This window comes from Bos indicus x Bos taurus, chromosome 20, assembly GCF_003369695.1.
Source record: "Bos indicus x Bos taurus breed Angus x Brahman F1 hybrid chromosome 20, Bos_hybrid_MaternalHap_v2.0, whole genome shotgun sequence".
In the NCBI taxonomy this organism is placed as follows: domain Eukaryota; kingdom Metazoa; phylum Chordata; class Mammalia; order Artiodactyla; family Bovidae; genus Bos; species Bos indicus x Bos taurus.
Window position 1 is genome coordinate 9,500,677 of NC_040095.1, and position 16,486 is coordinate 9,517,162.

The 16,486-nt window shown below is 43.2% G+C and overlaps 1 long non-coding RNA gene across 1 annotated transcript; it reads right to left on the minus strand.

The window, feature by feature from the left end:
* Positions 1–10,522: 10,522 nt before the first annotated feature.
* Positions 10,523–11,275, minus strand: LOC113878996. Its single transcript, XR_003507175.1, has 2 exons — positions 11,191–11,275; positions 10,523–10,734 (listed from the first exon to the last, which is right to left on the minus strand). It is a non-coding gene; the product is annotated as an uncharacterized LOC113878996 (long non-coding RNA).
* Between the last annotated feature and the right edge of the window lie 5,211 nt (positions 11,276–16,486).

The following is a 16,486-nucleotide window of genomic DNA, read 5'->3' on the forward strand; positions in this document are numbered from 1 at the left end:
GGGGGGGGGGTGAGGAGGTGGGAATTACATGCTACTTTGCCTCTTAGCGAGCAGGAGGGGCCCAGGCCTGGGCGGGCCCAGTTGCCTGCCCCAGCCCCCCACCCACATGCATCAGAGCACTGGCTGAGCCTTTATTTACTCAGCTGATCTAACATCAAGGGCTTCCCTTATGGCTCAGCTGGTTAATAATCTGCCTGCAATACATCAGGGAGACCTGGGTTCAATCCCTGGGTTGGGAAGATAATCTGGAGAAGGGAAAGGATACCCACTCCAGTATTCTGGCCTGGAGAATTCCATGGATTGTAGAGCCCATGGGATGGCAAACAGTCGGACACGACTGAGCAACTTTCACTGACCTAACATCAAACCAGGGTCAGGAGAAGGCAAGAGTGTGAGAGAGTCAATTCCTAGGCAGGTTGATAAGAAGTCTGGGGTCCCTGAGGAGAAAGGAGTCTGGGGCTCTTGAAGCACAGACAGTGGTCTGGAACTCTCAAAGAGGAGGAAAGAACAAACATCTTTTTTTTCCCCTACATTCCTTAATCACATAAAATGTTTTTTTTCTTTAAGCCTGGAACTGATGATTACACAACAAACAACTCAGTTTAAACTCTGTACTAAGGATTATATAACAACAATGTATCTGGCTTGAGGACAGTTTCTTCTTCCTGAAAACCTTCTGGCTAATCCTGTTATCTTAAAATGTAAATTATGGGAGTGGGTCTCAAATCAGATCAGATCAGTCGCTCAGTCGTGTCCGACTCTTTGCAACCCCATGAATCACAGCACGCCAGGCCTCCCTGTCCATCACCAACTCCTGGAGTTCACTGAGACTCATGTCCATCGAGTCAGTGATGCCATCCAGCCATCTCATCCTCTGTCGTCCCCTTCTCCTCTTGCCCCCAATCCCTCCCAGCATCAGAGTCTTTTCCAAGGAGTCAACTCTTCGCATGAGGTGGCCAAAGTACTGGAGTTTCAGCTTTAGTATCATTTCTTCCAAAGAAATCCCAGGGCTGATCTCCTTCAGAATGGACTGGTTGGATCTCCTTGCAGTCCAAGGGACTCTCAAGAGTCTTCTCCAACACCACAGTTCAAAAGCATCAATTCTTCGGTGCTCAGTTTTCTTCACAGTCCAACTCTCACATCCATACATGACCACAGGAAAAACCATAGCCTTGACTAGACGAACCTTTGTTGGCAAAGTAATGTCTCTGCTTTTGAATATGCTATCTAGGTTGATCATAAGTTTCCTTCCAAGGAGTAAGCGTCTTTTAATTTCATGGCTGCAGTCACCATCTGTAGTGATTTTGGACCCCAGAAAAATAAAGTCTGACACTGTTTCCACTGGCTAGTAAGGTCTTTACAACTTTGAGACATTCTTTTGATTTATTGTAATAACTAATTTAAAAAGTACATAACTGCCTTGCTTAGACTAGCGAGGGGGGCACTCTCTGTCCCCCTTCCGATGTCTATGTCAGAAGCTTTCTCGTTCCTTTTCATACTTTAATAAAACTCTGCTACACAAAAGCTCTTGAGTGATCAAGCCTGGTCCCTGGTCCTGAAGCTCAATCTTCTTTGGAGATCACGAATCAGACACCATTCACTGTAAGCTATCAACGGGATGCTGGTGCCCAGGACAAGAATCAGGGTCATCACAACCAGAAGGAGTCTAGATTCTCACCCAGAAGGCCTTAGACAAAACCAGCAGCTCAAAACTGTTAGGCCTAAAAATAGGAAACCAAGCTGACAGGTAGAGAGGCTTCCTGAGTTACGAAACTAGGGCTGCAGTCCCTGGGTTTGGAAGCCTAGAAGGAGAGGACTGGTGGAAACACAGAGTATTGCTCTTAGACCCTTGAGTGACTGACTAGTTGGGACCCAAGGCAGGGGAACCAGGCTTGAGGGGGCGGGACAGACGGTGCACCAGCCCCGGGCTTGTTGGGAGAGCTAAATATGGGGATGCCACAGAAGCACAGCTTGTCCCCTGCCAGACAGCCAATCAGAGTTCTCCAAACAGCAGCTGTTTCAGTACCCATGTAGAAACCTTCCCTGCTTCCAGCCCTACAAAGGACTGAGTTGTTCCACCCGAGCGCGATTGCCCCTCCAGTGACAGAACTTGTTTATGTTAGTAACTTTAAATATCATGCTTCAACTCAACACTTGTGGCTCTTACCACTAAAAAGAACCAAAGCAGATAAACCACAAAGCCTGTGATCCTCACAGCTCATCTGCGCCACCGGTGAACATGCACCAGGTTCTTCTCACGGGCCAAGCACCAGAGAGGCGATACAGCTGCCCTGGGCATGAGCTCTGCTCTCTGAGAGCTGATGGGGTGGTAGGGAATATCCACTGTGTACACAGACAACCACAAAGCAGGGTAGACAGTGACAGCTCACAGGAGGTTTCTTCCAGGAGAGATCTGAAACAAATGCCATGAACATATGTGGTAGACACGTATGCACTTCCTAGCTCTGTCCCCAGAGAGAGCCCAGAAACAGTGACTTCCTAGTGGCCACATCATGCCCAGTGCCCAGATCTTAGTTTCTAAATGCCTTCTTCAATAAAAGAACCCAAGGCTACTTGGGAAAATAGCTAATTCTCCCAGGTATGGGGTGCAGCAAGTTGGAGGAGGCATATAGGAGCCAACCTGAAAAAGCTTTCAATAGCCAAACCTAGAACAATTTGAGTTACTAAATATATAAGGATAATATAAGATTATAGTGTAAGAACAAAATATTGCATATACAAATTTAGTTATATTTATGTTTATATCAAATAAAGCCTGATATATGAAATAAAAATAAAACTAAATATCTGTGAGTCCATTCTGAGATGATGGAATGAGTAAAAAAATAAGAGACAGGATAGGTCTTCCTTAGCGAAGAATTACAATGAATAAATGTAGAAGGAATGAGCAAAACAGATCATCATTAGATCACCACAGTAGTAATTGCTATAAGCAGGATCCACTGATAAATGCTAAAATTAGTGGGAGAAACTTAAGGGGAAACACAGCCTCAAAGTATTGCTCCCCAAATTCAATAATTAACATCACAAATTCTTTGGTTCCCTCCCCTCCAGGAAATGATGCTTAATTCCCCTCCTCTTGGATGTGGGCTGGATGTAGAGATTCATGAATATTTGTGGAAGGGGAAATACAGGAACATTACTGTGGAGAAACCTGGCAAATGTGACCTTAATGATGGGATCAAGGTTACCATCACCAGTGATGTTAATACTCTGACATCATGTGCCCACAGATAACGTGGGAGGAAAAGATACTTCTGTGATATTTTTCCAAACATCTGTAACCTTAGCCTATGAATGAGAACATACCAGCTAAACCCAAGCTGAAGGATATTCTATGAAACATCTAACTACTACTCTTCAAGAGTGTTAAGGTCATGAAAATCAAAGAAAGACTGACGAACTGTCAAGGTTTGGGGGAGATTAAGAAAAGATGATGACTAAATGTAATGTGGTACCTTGGATTGGAGTCTTCCCTGGTGGTTCAGTGGTAAAGAACCTGCCTGTCGGTGCAGGAGATGCGAGTTTGATCCCTGGGTCGGAAAGATCCCCTGTAGAAGGAAATGGCAACCCATTTCCAGTATTCTTGCCTGGGAAATCCCGTAAACAGATGAACCTGGCAGACTACAATCCATGGGGTCGCAGAGTCAGACACGACTTAACAACTAAACATCTTGGGTTGGATCTTGGAACAGAAAAAAAGACACAAATCGTGACACAAATCCTGTGTGTGCCAAGCGTGCATGTACAGAACACACCCCAAGAAGCATAGCAAAGGCTTTGGGAAGGAAGCCACAAAAGTCACTGCTCAAGTCCTCAACTACCCCTGAGTGATACAGACAAAAGGCAGTCTCCAAAAACATCTCAAAGGCTTTGAAAACAATGTGAGCCCCGGAACCAACACCCTCAGGAAGTAAGACAAAACTTGCAGTGTAAATCTAATTGGTGTGATTGCCGGCTAAAACATAATGCTCCACATTTCTCTGGAGGACTTTAACAGGGCCTAGAGTCTCATGACTAAATATGCAAACTCTCCTAGATATCATCCAAAATTATCCAACATATCAAGAACCACGAAAATCTGACCATTCTCAAAGGGAAAGAGACAACCAATAGATGCCAATCTTAACATGATCCAGATGTTGGAATTGTCAGATGAAGACTTTAAAGCACTAAATGAGGAAAAACTGAACACTCCTGAAATGAATGGGAAGTTCTCAACAGAGAAACACAAATCATAACAAGAAAATAAAATGGAATTTTAAAATGAGAATACATTATCCAAAAGAAAAAAAATTCACTGCTGCTGCTGCTAAGTCGCTTCAGTTGTGTCTGACTCCGTGCGACCCTATAGACGGCAGCCCATCAGGCTCCCCTGTCCCTGGGATTCTCCAGGCAAGAACACTGGAGCGGGTTGCCATTTCCTTCTCCAATGCATGAAAGTGAAAAGTGAAAGTGAAGTCACTCAGTCATGTCCGACTCTTCACGACCCCCTGGACTGCAGCCTACCAGGCTCCTCCGTCCATGGGATTTTCCAGGCAAGAGTACTGGAGAGGGGTGCCATTGCCTTCTCTGCTAGAGCAGCTACCAGAGGTAAATACAAGGAAATATAGCCGTGAGCAGGGCCGCCTGATGCCTCCCCAAGTCTGGCCTAGTCACTCCGCTATCAGAGGCTGTGAGGAGTGACTGATCCCCTACAACTCCCCCAAACCTTCCTTCTGGGGCACTACTGGAGGCTCCTCCAGCCATCATGTTTTCTAATCCCCTCCAAAATATGAAGACAGATTGGCCCATGGCCCAATCCACATCCCAATGTCATAAGATAAGGAAGGAAATTCAGGCCCTTTCAATCCAGTCTTCTGACCTCGCAGGTGGAGAGTCTGAAGGCAGAGAAGGAAAGCTACTATTTGCTCAAGACTCCACAGAAAGCCAGATCTTCCAACACTATTGTGAAACTAGAGCTCTGGGGCTCCTGAGCTTTTGTGTCTGGCTATCCCCTAGGTCTGTTAATAACTGACATGTCCATAGACTATGTACCAGGAACTATTCTAAGTTTATCTGTCTAAAGATCCATCAATGGATCCATCTATTTTCCCTTTTTTGTATCTATTTTCCCCTTCTGTCATCTATCTTCCCTTCTTTTTTTAACCTATGTATTTTCTATTCTTCCGTCTTTCCTATCTATCTATCCATCTATCCATTCATCCACCCACCTATCCACCTATCTTCTATCCATCTATTTTACCCTCTTTCCTTCCTGTCTATCTTCACTTCCTCATATCAATCTTTTCTTCTGTCTTCTATCTTTCCTTCTCTGCTATTGTGGCCATGTCATGCAGCTTGTGAGATGTTAGTTCCCTGACCAGGGACTGACCCCAGGCCCTGGCAGTGAAAGTGTCAAGTCCTAACCACTAAACTGCCAGAGAATTCCCTCTTCTCTTTAAAAACATATTTATTTCCTATCTATTTTTCCTTCTTTCCTAGCTATTTATTTTCTATCCATCCAGTCTTCTTTCTTTTTATTCCAGTCTTGGCTTTTTATTTTATTTTTTAATTTTTATTGTAGAGCTTATTTACAATGTTGTGCTAGGTTCAAGTGTACAGCAAAGTGAATCAGTTAAAATATATTTTTTTTCACTCTTTTTTAGATTATTTTCCCATATACACCACTACAGAGTATAGCGTTCCCTTTACAGTGGGTTCTTATTGGTTATCTATTTTATATATAGATCTCAATCTCACAATTTATCCCCCCCTTACCCTTTGGTAACCATACATTTGTTTCATAGACCTATAACTCTATTTCTGTTTTGTACATAAGTTCATTTGTACCCTGTTTTTTCCTGCTTTCCTTTCTATCTATTTTCTATCCATCTATTTTTCCTCTTTTCCTTCCATTTATCTATCTGCTTACCTATCTATTCACTCTAAATCCTCACATTGGCTCAATTGAGGTAGGTATGGTTATTCTCCCTGTTTTATAGGTGGAAAAACTAAAAAATACTGAGAGGTTAAGAAATTCCCAAAAAGGACATATCTGTAAGCATCTGGAATCAGAGCTCAGACCTAGCTCCAGCATCTGAGTTCCGAACCATCACTGTCCTCCTCTCGGGAAGAACAATCCAGACCAAAAACTCTCTAAAACGTTCCTTGGTCCAGAGCAGAATGTGCGCCGGCTGCCCCTGACCCATGTCCCACACCCTTGGGAGCATTTCTAACCAGAGGAAATTTGGCTAAAAGCCATATGAAAGGCAGCTTTGAAGGAGAAAATAAGGAGGTAGGAGCTGACAAGAGGCCCCAGAAGCCTGGAAGGCACTGTTGCTAGGCAACCTGCCCTCTGGTCCTCACAGGACTAGAGTTTCCTCCCAGGCTCCTCTGTTCTTTCTTAACAACAGCTGACGACAGCAGCTCCTTCTCCACTTCCATCGTGCCGCCCCCCTGAGTCACTGCCATGCCCAGTCTCACGCTGAAGGTAGCTTGGCTCTGCCCCAAGACCCCTGGTGAGCCTAGATAAGGAGCCTTCAGCCATGCTGGAATCCAGCCTCCCTTCCTTCCTGGGAAAGTCCAGTCCCCTATGGCTACCAGGGAAGGGGGGCTTCAACCAAGAAGGGGGTTTAGCCGAGCATCAGCAAAGCATCTTGCAACTGAGCTCAGTCTAACTGGGGGTGCCGGTTAGTGGCTTGCATGGTGGTCAGGGGGAAGGCAGTCTCCTTGTCCTGCTTTGTTTTCACCTTCGTCATCTGCTTTGCCACCAGCTCTGTCTAGGAACCAACAAAGTGTGGCTGCTGTTGGAGCCTCACAAATGTGCCCCTTGGATTCACTAGGAAGTCCAAAAGGAGACAGATTAATCATCCTGCTCTCTAAACTCCTTTCCTGGTTTCCCCGTGACTCACTGAAGGTGAAAGGCTATTTTCACAGCCCACTCTAAAAGGCTAGAAAAATGAGATCATCAGGACCCAGCAAAGAGGGGCAGACACTGTCCCCACCCCCAGGAAAGCCATCAAAGCTGTTGGGTGCTCCGAGTGCTTTCTCTGCCAACAAGTCCACTTGTGGGAGCAACTCAGGGTCCAGTCTCCTTCCACAGAGGCCCCTCCTTCCACCACCCTGCCCCATTCAGCTCACAAACCACCTAGCCACCTTCAGAAACACGGAGCTGTGCCACTCTCAGTAAACAGCCACATTGGATGCCTTGTATGGGCCAGATTCTTGACTTAAATAACTTAAGAGTGTGGCAGCCAACAACATGCCAGAAATCATTCACTATTTGTTTAGTTAGTTATATAAATATTTATTTAGTTACATAAATGTTAATATTTAGTCAATATTATTAGGAAACCTGCCAATTTTTGTGCACAGGAACGACTAAGAAGGGGAGCCCAGGAAAATAGCTCCCACCATAAATGCATCCTGATGACAAGTTGCTCAAATACCACTTTGCAGAGGTAAAGGTGGCAGGTTGGGTCTTCACATCATCCAGGCCTGGAAAGGCACCCAGAAACGCAAAGCTGCTTCCTGCTGAAGGCGAAAAGCATCCTTCAGCTGTACTTGAACATCTTCTCCAAGGTCATTTCCAAAAATGGACTCCAGGGTCAGGGTCACTGACGCTGATGGGGTATCAAGCCCACTTCCCACTCATCTCTTCTGGAACCCAGAGCTCTCCTGTGTGTCTTTCAAAGAAGAGGGAGACACACAGGTGGAAGAGGAGGAGGGCAAGGCCCGTGAGGTGTTCAGAACCCTAAACCCTTCCCATTGGATGCAGGAGGAAGTTGTGTTTCTAACATATTGTCAATTTTCCAGAAAGCAGCAAATAACTGTTTGCCTTTTTCCTAACCTGATATCCCAGGTGTGGACACTTGCCCCAAGAGGCATGGAGTAGTTTTCACCAGTTCATTGGCAGAGTTCCCATGTGGAGGGAGCAGAGATCTCATTATTATTCCATCCTTCTGGTGAAACACAAAAGGGCTAGTTTGTTTCGGTCAGCAAAGCTTACAGTTCTCACTTGGTTGCCCACCCCTCAAGAAGCTTATCTTCAGTCAATGAGTCCTAAGGCTCTGAGTGGTCATACTGGGTTACTTTGCACTGGGGTGAAAGAAAGGAGATCCTGGATAACTCCTGTGCTTAGGAAGAGGAGCAGGGAAGTTCTTTAACTTCTAATCTCAATGGCACTCCTCCAGCCCTCCATCACACACACACAAGTACACACCATCATGGGTATAATAGTTTGTTTTCCTTAGAATGACAAAAGTCCTGCTCAGTTCATCTGACCCTGTCCTCTATCATCACCTCATATCCTCTGAAACCATAGATGAGGCCTGGAGGAGTGGACGAAAGAGGGCGTCTTCCTGTCTCATACTCACAGCAGAAACCAAGAGGCAAAGCATGACCCCGGAGTATGTGGTCTTGCGGAAACCTCATCCACAAGCTTCAAGAAGCCTCTCAGGCCCTGAAATTCTTCTGTTCCCAAAACATATCTGTTGAAAATGTCCCTACATAAATCATCAATACCTATATATCACATTCACCACCGATGGCATTTAATCATCTTCTCTGGATACCCAGAAGAATCAGGGGATTTGGGGAGAAGCAGCAACATTTCCTAGGACATCTGGTATTTTTCTTGGTGTTGATGTTGAGGCCTAGGAGGTGACATGAAAAATTCCTGTTTTGGAGATGAATAAAAAATAATATTGCTCCAGTTACCATTGCCAACTAACAAGACACCCCAAACTTGGTGGTTTAAATGACAGCAGTCATGTGTTTTGCTCATGACTCTGCCATTTGAACACAGTTCAGTGGAGCCAAGTTGTTTCTCTCCATTTAGCATCAGCTGAGGCAGCTTCACTGGAACAGGAGGTTCCCCTCCTACAGCAAGTGGCCCATTCATACGACTGGCCATGTTGTGGTGTCAGTCCCTCTCCAAAAGGGCCTCTCCACAGTGTGACTTGGGCTTCCTCACAGCATGGAAGCTCGGTTTCCCTGGGAACATCTTAACAGAAGCAAGAAGTTGTATCACTGCTTTATGAACCAGCCACAGAAGTCACAAAGTATCACTCCCCCCATAACCATATGTCCACCCACATACATGGAAAGACAGATCCCACTTTTTGATGGGAGAATTACAATTGCATTGTAAGATGAGCACGTTGAATGAGAGATACTATGGTAGCCATTTGGGGAAAATACAACCTGTCATAAACATTAGCTATAACTTGATTCCTTACAATATTCTAGACTCTGAGCTAAAGTATTTAGTATGAGTTTTCATTCTAAGTCTCACAATCAGTCCATAAATCAGTATAGTTAATAGCATTATCCCATTTTACAGAAGAGAAAACTGAGGCTTAGTGATAGATTAAGTTATCAGCTTGAAAGCGGCAGCACTGGACTTTGAACCCACCTGGGTCAAGTGAGCTCACAGCCACTGCACTACAAGCGTCTCAGCACTGATGGCTGGTCGTGGGTCAGGACTCACTGATATGACCTAGAGAATAGAACTTGCAGATAGGAGCCAAGATTTGAGTTTCATCTCTGCTGATCATAATTAAAGGTGTCATTTATTATAGGCCATGTGCTATGTTAAGCACTTTACATGCATTATCTCACATATTCCTTAAAATTATTCTATGAGGGAGTTATTACAGGAGGTCTATTTAGTAAGTGAGAGAATTAAGGTTCCAAGAGGTGAAGTAATTCACTCAAGTTGCGGAGAAGTTAATTAACTGAACTGGGATTTAATACTCATTCTGTCTAACTCCAAGGCTCCTAATCACTTCAATCTAAGACCTAGGTCCCTGGACAAACCCGTTCATTCTCTGAACCTCAAACCCCTCACCTGTAACAAGGGAAGACTATGATTTCTACCATTCTTCTGGCTCCACCATATGTGGGTAGCCCTGGGCAGTAGGCACCGGAGTCTTTAGCATTAAATCCCTTTAAGGCATGGTGTTAAAGAATCTGCCTGCAATGCGGGAGACCTGGGTTCGATTCCTGGGTTGGGAAGATTGGACATGACTTTTAAAGGTTGAGAAAGTGAAACAGGAAGTTACTCGGTCTTGTCCAACTCTTTGCGACCCCATGGACTGTAGCCTGCCAGGCTCCTCTGTCCATGGAATTCTCCAGGCCAGAATACTGGAATGGTTAGCCATTCCCTTCTCCAGGGGATTTTCCCAACTCAGGGATCGAACTTAGCACAAAGGACATTTTAGGCTTGACAGTTCTTTGTTATCAGGGCTGTCCTGTGGATTATAGGAATTTTAGCAGCATCCCTGGTCTCTACCCATTAGATGCCATTCACATACCTCTCCCTAAGTTGTGACAACTAAAGATGTCTCCAGGGACCTCCCTGGCAGTCCAGAGATTAAGACTTGGTCTTTCAATGCAGGGAGTGGGGGTTTGATCCCTAGTTGGGGAGCTATATCCCAACATGCCTTGCAGCCAAAAAACCAAAACACAGAACAGAAGCAATACTGTAACAAATTCAATAAAGACTTTAAAAATGGTCTACATCAAAACTATCTTTTAAAAAAGATGTCTCCACACCTTGCCAAATGTCCCCCAGGAGGCCAATCTTGTTCCACCCCCTCCCCACCCCCATTCAGAATCTCTGTGTTACGGTAACATGCCAGTGGCCCAATTCTCAGTCTTCACAGAGGGCCTGGTGGGCAGCATCTCCTTCCTCAGAAGTTCCTGTCCTCTTCCTGGTAACATCCCTGGCTGGGAGAATCAAGGAGAGATCTGGGTAGTATAACAAACCCTTTCGTTTCCCTTTGCGGGGCTATGCGTTTGCTTTACACTTAGACGCTCATTGGTTCAGAAATTGGTGGCCCTTGGATGCCAGCAAGTGCCAAGTGTCAGACTAAAGTGTAGAAGTCTTTTCCCCTCCCGCCTCCCCACTTCCTCTCTCCATCCCTCCTGCTACCCTGGACTCTGCTTCTCTCTCCTATTCTCCCCCCTCCCCGCTCTTTCTCATCAGACACTGGCAGAGCAGGGGAGCCGCTGTTGCCAGGAAACTGTTTGCACACTATTCCCAGCAGGCCCTTCCTCTGAGTGGAGCCTGAGGAGAGCCAACAATGGCCCCCAGCACCAGAGGGATCCAACTCCCCCGCTCAGTTCCCCACAGACTCTGCTCACAGAAGCACTCCTGCTGTCACACACTGCGGGGGGACATACCTGGAGCAATGGGGGACACCTCAGGACCTCATGCTTCCAAAGCACAGAGCACTAGAGTGGGGGAGATGCAAGAAAGAAAGCCCCCCCGCCAGCAGCCTGAGGCTCCTGCCCTCTGCTCCTGGAGTCCAGCCAGGTTCCCACCCCCGCAGTGGGCAGCTGGGATGCAAGCACAGGTCAGAGGGGTTTAGAGCCTGAATCTGGCAGCTCCCACACCTGCCCTTGTGGGGAGGAGGCTGCGCTCCCTCCTGCATGAGAGCCTGTGAGAACATCGGGTGCCTTACCACGTCTCTCAGCTCTTCTCTCTCACAGGTTAACTCCCCCATTTCCTTTGATGAACAGTCCTCGATATGATTTGCAGACACAGAACCAGCCTGGACGTGTTTCCTTGCCAGTGGCACCTCCAAAGAAACATATTCAGATCATTCTCTCCTTTTTCTATCATTTCCCAATTGCTGATTCCAGCAACCTGTATAACAAATAACCTAGACATAGTGTATTATATTTTTGCACGCTTCAGCACATTCTATGATGTAACTGTCTTGACATAATTACTTCAGGTTTGTGTCACCATTGGGACATTGGGATTTCTCCCCATGCCCTTAATCAGTGGGATCATTACTTCTCTTAATACTTCTTGAGTATTCTTAAGACTTGAGTCTATATTTTTATTCATGCAACTGACTGCAATTGGCAGTGTTTCTGCAGGCCCTGTGCTGGCCCAGAGGATCACCACTCCTTTTCTAAGTTCTGCCAGATTATCTAATTTATCATCTCTTCTAGGATTTTGCAAGGGATGAACATCTGTGGTTTCTGGAAAAAAAAAAAACTTAGGAAAAACCAGGAGATGTGCTTGCCTCCAGTCATTTAGCATCTCTTTCTCCATAGGCTTTAAAGATAACCGATGACAACAGATTTGTAATGCCAGTTTTTGGTGTTGTGTGACATAACTCATCTGGTCTTAGATGTCGTCCTCACTTGGTGCCATTAGATCTTCCTTCCCACCCCTTCTCCTATCTTTGGATGACGTTCGCCCTAAGCCATGTTTATTCTGCAAATTTTCAGTTTGGAAGATCCTTCTCTCTGATGCAGTAGAGAAGAAAAACAGGAAATGAGCAGGGCCTCTGGCCCCGTCATCTGTCAACATTACATCATCTGCTCCTGGCCCTTATTTCTTCATTGTTTTTGATCCCTGTGCAGCTTCTTAAATGCTCTTGTTTTTTCCCTTAGCGTTTTCTGCGAGCCTCAGCTTGTTCTGGGATCTCTCTCACCTTTCTGGCATGATTCCTGCGGGGTTGGTATCACTCCTTTGAGTTTGTCTCTGACTCTTTGCCCATTTTGTTTTTAATGGAAAATTATTATACTACTAATATTTTATTTAGCAGCCTCTTCCACCCCTCCTGACAAAGGCTGCTTATAGCCACAGGCTCCACCCCATAAGATCTATACGATCTTACCTCCATTTTTTTGGCTTCAGCCCTCATAAGCTCAGACCATATACAACCAGTGCAGTTTTAGAGGTGTAAAGAACCAAAGAGTATGGCTTACAAAAGAAATCTCGACCCCAAGAGAGTGTGAGATTAAAAAAAAAAATAGGAAAATGAGAGTAATAAGGAATATTAGGGCTCTTGCAAAACCAAATTTCCCTGATCACCTGAGATGTTTGTGGAAAGTGCAGATTCTTATCATCACCCAGGACTTCCTGAGTCTCTAGGAGGGAAGCCGAGGTGTTCATTTTTAAACAGTTTCATCAGATGTTTGTCATGTAAACCAAAGTGTGACAGTCACTTTACTAGAGGCCAGAGAGAGGAGAACAGAGTAAGCTTTGATGGCTGAGATGGATTGGAAAATCCAGGCCTGCCCATCCTCTGTACTGCCACATCACTCTGAATTGATGTGATTTCAAAGGAATCTTTCAATGGGGGTCAGAAGGGAGTTGAACATCAGAAGAAATAAGACCCTAACTGAAATGTTAACAGAGAAATTTCTAGGACTCAGTTGTAGAACTAGAATTTCACGCTGACATTAGAATAGTCATTCTTGCATTATTTGTCTTCTTAAATCACACCATGTAAGGACATACTTTGGGGGCATATACTGTGAGTTGAGTTCCAGACCACCAGGATAAAGTAAATATCACAATAAAGTGAGCACACAAATTTTTCGGCTCCCAGTACCTATAAAAGTTATGTTTACACAACATTGTAATCCATTAAGTATGCAATCGCACTATGTCTAAAAAAACAGTGTATGTACCTTAATTTAAAAAGTTAATTGCTACCTAAATGTAAGGCTGGATACTACAAAAGTCTTAGAAGAATACATAGGCAGAACACTCTTTGACATAAATTGCAGCAATATCTTTTTGGATCTACGTCCTAGAGAAATGAAAAAAAAACTTTTTAATGGTACCTAATTAAACTTAAAAGCTTTTGCACAGCAAAGAAAGCAATAAACAAAATGAAAAGACAACGCACAGAACAGGAGAAAACATTTGCTAACAAAGTGACCAACAAGGGATTAATCTCCAAAATATACAAACAGTTCATGCAGCTCAATATAAAAAAAAAAAAATTCAACCCAATCAAAAAATAAGCAGAAGATCTAAGTATAGACATTTCCCCAAAGAAGACATATAGGGAACCAAAAAGCACATAAAAAGATGCTCAACATCACTAATTATGATAGAAATGAAAATCAAAACTATAATGAGATATCACCTCAAATCAGTCAGAATAACCATCGTCAGAAAACTCTATAAGTAGTAAAAGTTGGAGAGGATATGCAGAAAAGGGAGCCTTCCTACACTGTTCAAGGGAATGTAAATAGGTAAGCTGCTATTGAAAACAGTATGGAGGTTCCTTAAAAAACTAAAAATAGAGCTACCATATGGTCCAGCAATTTCAATCCTGGGCATATATCTGGAGAAAACCACCCCAGTGTTCACTGGCATTATTTGCAATAGCTAAGACAGGGAAGCAACCCAAATGTCCATCAACAGAGGAAAGAAGATATGGTACATATCTACAATGGAATATTATTCAGCCATAAAAAGAATGAAATAATGCCGTTTGCAATAACATAGATGGACCTAGAGACTATCACACTAAGTATGACAGAGAAAGACAAATATCATATGATATTACTTATGTGTAGAATCTTAAAAAATGTTATACAAACGAACTTATTTATAAAACAAAAGCAGACGCATAGACTTCCAAAACAAATTTATGGTTATCAAAGGGAAAATGTGGGGGAGGGGAAACGATAAATTACAAGTTTTAGATTAACATATATTAATTACTATATATGAAATAGATGATCAACAAGGACCTACTGTATAGCACAGGTAACTCTACTCAATATTCTATAAACACCTACATGGGAAAAGAATCTGAAAAAGAACAGATAAATGTATATCTATAATTGAATCACTTAGCTGTAACCTGAAACTAACATAACATTGTAAATCAACTAGACTCCAATATAAAATAAAAATTAAATTTAAAAATATAGTTTATTGCTGGAGAAAAGACAGTCTCTTCAATAAGTGGTGGTGGGAATACTGGACAGCTACATATGAAACAATGAGATTAGAACATTCCTTCACACTGTATACAAAAATAAACTCAAAATGGTTTAAAGACCTAAATGTAAAATGGAAATCATAAAACTCCTAGAAGAGAACATAGGCAGAACACTCTGACATAAACTGAAGCAATATTTTCTTGAACTAGTCTAACATGAAAGAAATAAAAGCAAAAATAAATGGGACCTAATTAAACTTACAAGTTTAAAATCTTTTGCATAGCAAAGGAAACCATCACATCAACAAAACAAAAAGAAAACCTACAGAATGGGACAAAACATTTGCAAATAACATGATCAAACCAGATGGCTCAGTGGTAAAGAATCCGCCTGTCAATGCAGGAGACACCAAAGATTTGGGTTTGATCCCTGGGTCGGAAAGATCCTCTGGAAGTGGAAATGGCAACCCACTACAGTATTCTTGCCTGGGAAATCCTATGGACAGAGGAGCCTGGTGGGGTTCCAGTCCATGGAGTAACAAAGAGTCAGACACAACTGAGCGACTGAGCATGCACACACCCAAAATATTTAAAACATCAATACAACTCAGTATAAAAAAAAAAATGCAAAAAAGGAGCAAAAGACCTGAATAGACATTTCTCCAAAGAAGACGTACAGATGGCTAACAGGCACATGAAAAGATGTTCAACGTTGATAATTGTTACAGAAATGCAAATCAGAACCTCAAAGAGGTATCCCCTGTCAGAATAACTATCATCAGAAGATCTACAAACAACAAATGTCAGATATAAACTACTGTATATTAAATAGATAAATAACAAGGATGTATTGTATAGCACAGGGAATTATACCCATTATCTTATAATAACCTATAATGGAATATAATCTGCAAAAATACTGAATCACTATGCTGAATACCAAGACAATCTTGAAAATCTACTATATTTCAAAAAAGTTTATTGCTTAAAAATAGTAATCATCATCTCAGCCTTCAGCGAGTCATTGTGTCAATAGAAACATTAAAGCTCACCAATTACACATCTCCACAACACTACTTATAATAATAAAAGTTTGAAATATTGTGAGAATTAACCAAAATGTGGTACAGAGACACAAAGTAAGCAAATACTCCTGGAAAAATGATGCAGACAGCCTTGCTCTGCAAGGGTGGCTGCAAGTCGTCGATTTGTAAAAGAGGCCATATCTGTGAAACACAATAAAGTGAGGTACAATAAAATGAGATATGCTTGTATTTGGACAAGAATTCAGTACACACACAGTCTTTGATAAATGTCACGGCGCTGGACAGTGGAAACACGTGAGTTTTGGAGTCTGTTAGACCTGCACAGGAGTGCTATGTCTTCCACTGAAGAGCTGAATGACCTTGTTCAAGTTGTTTAGCTATACATTAAAACGGGGATAGTAATACTAATCTTGATTTTTCAGAAAATCAGTGAGTAAATATTGTATTGCTAAAGCACCCAGGTTTCCCACGTTGCAGGCAGATTCTTCACCATCTGAGCCACACGGGAAGCCCCCCTAAAGCACCTACTGCATATTAAATGTTCAACACACATTCCTTTCCCTTCTTCCCTAAGGAAGATGTCAGATACTAACCATTTTTCCCGCTCCATGGAGAGTTCTTAGGGAAAACTTCACATCCAATTCAGGGAAACTGCTATTATGTAACTGCTGTAAGCAGCCCAAAACTCCAGGACAAGAAGGACTGGCTCTGTCCTAAGTGGAGTTC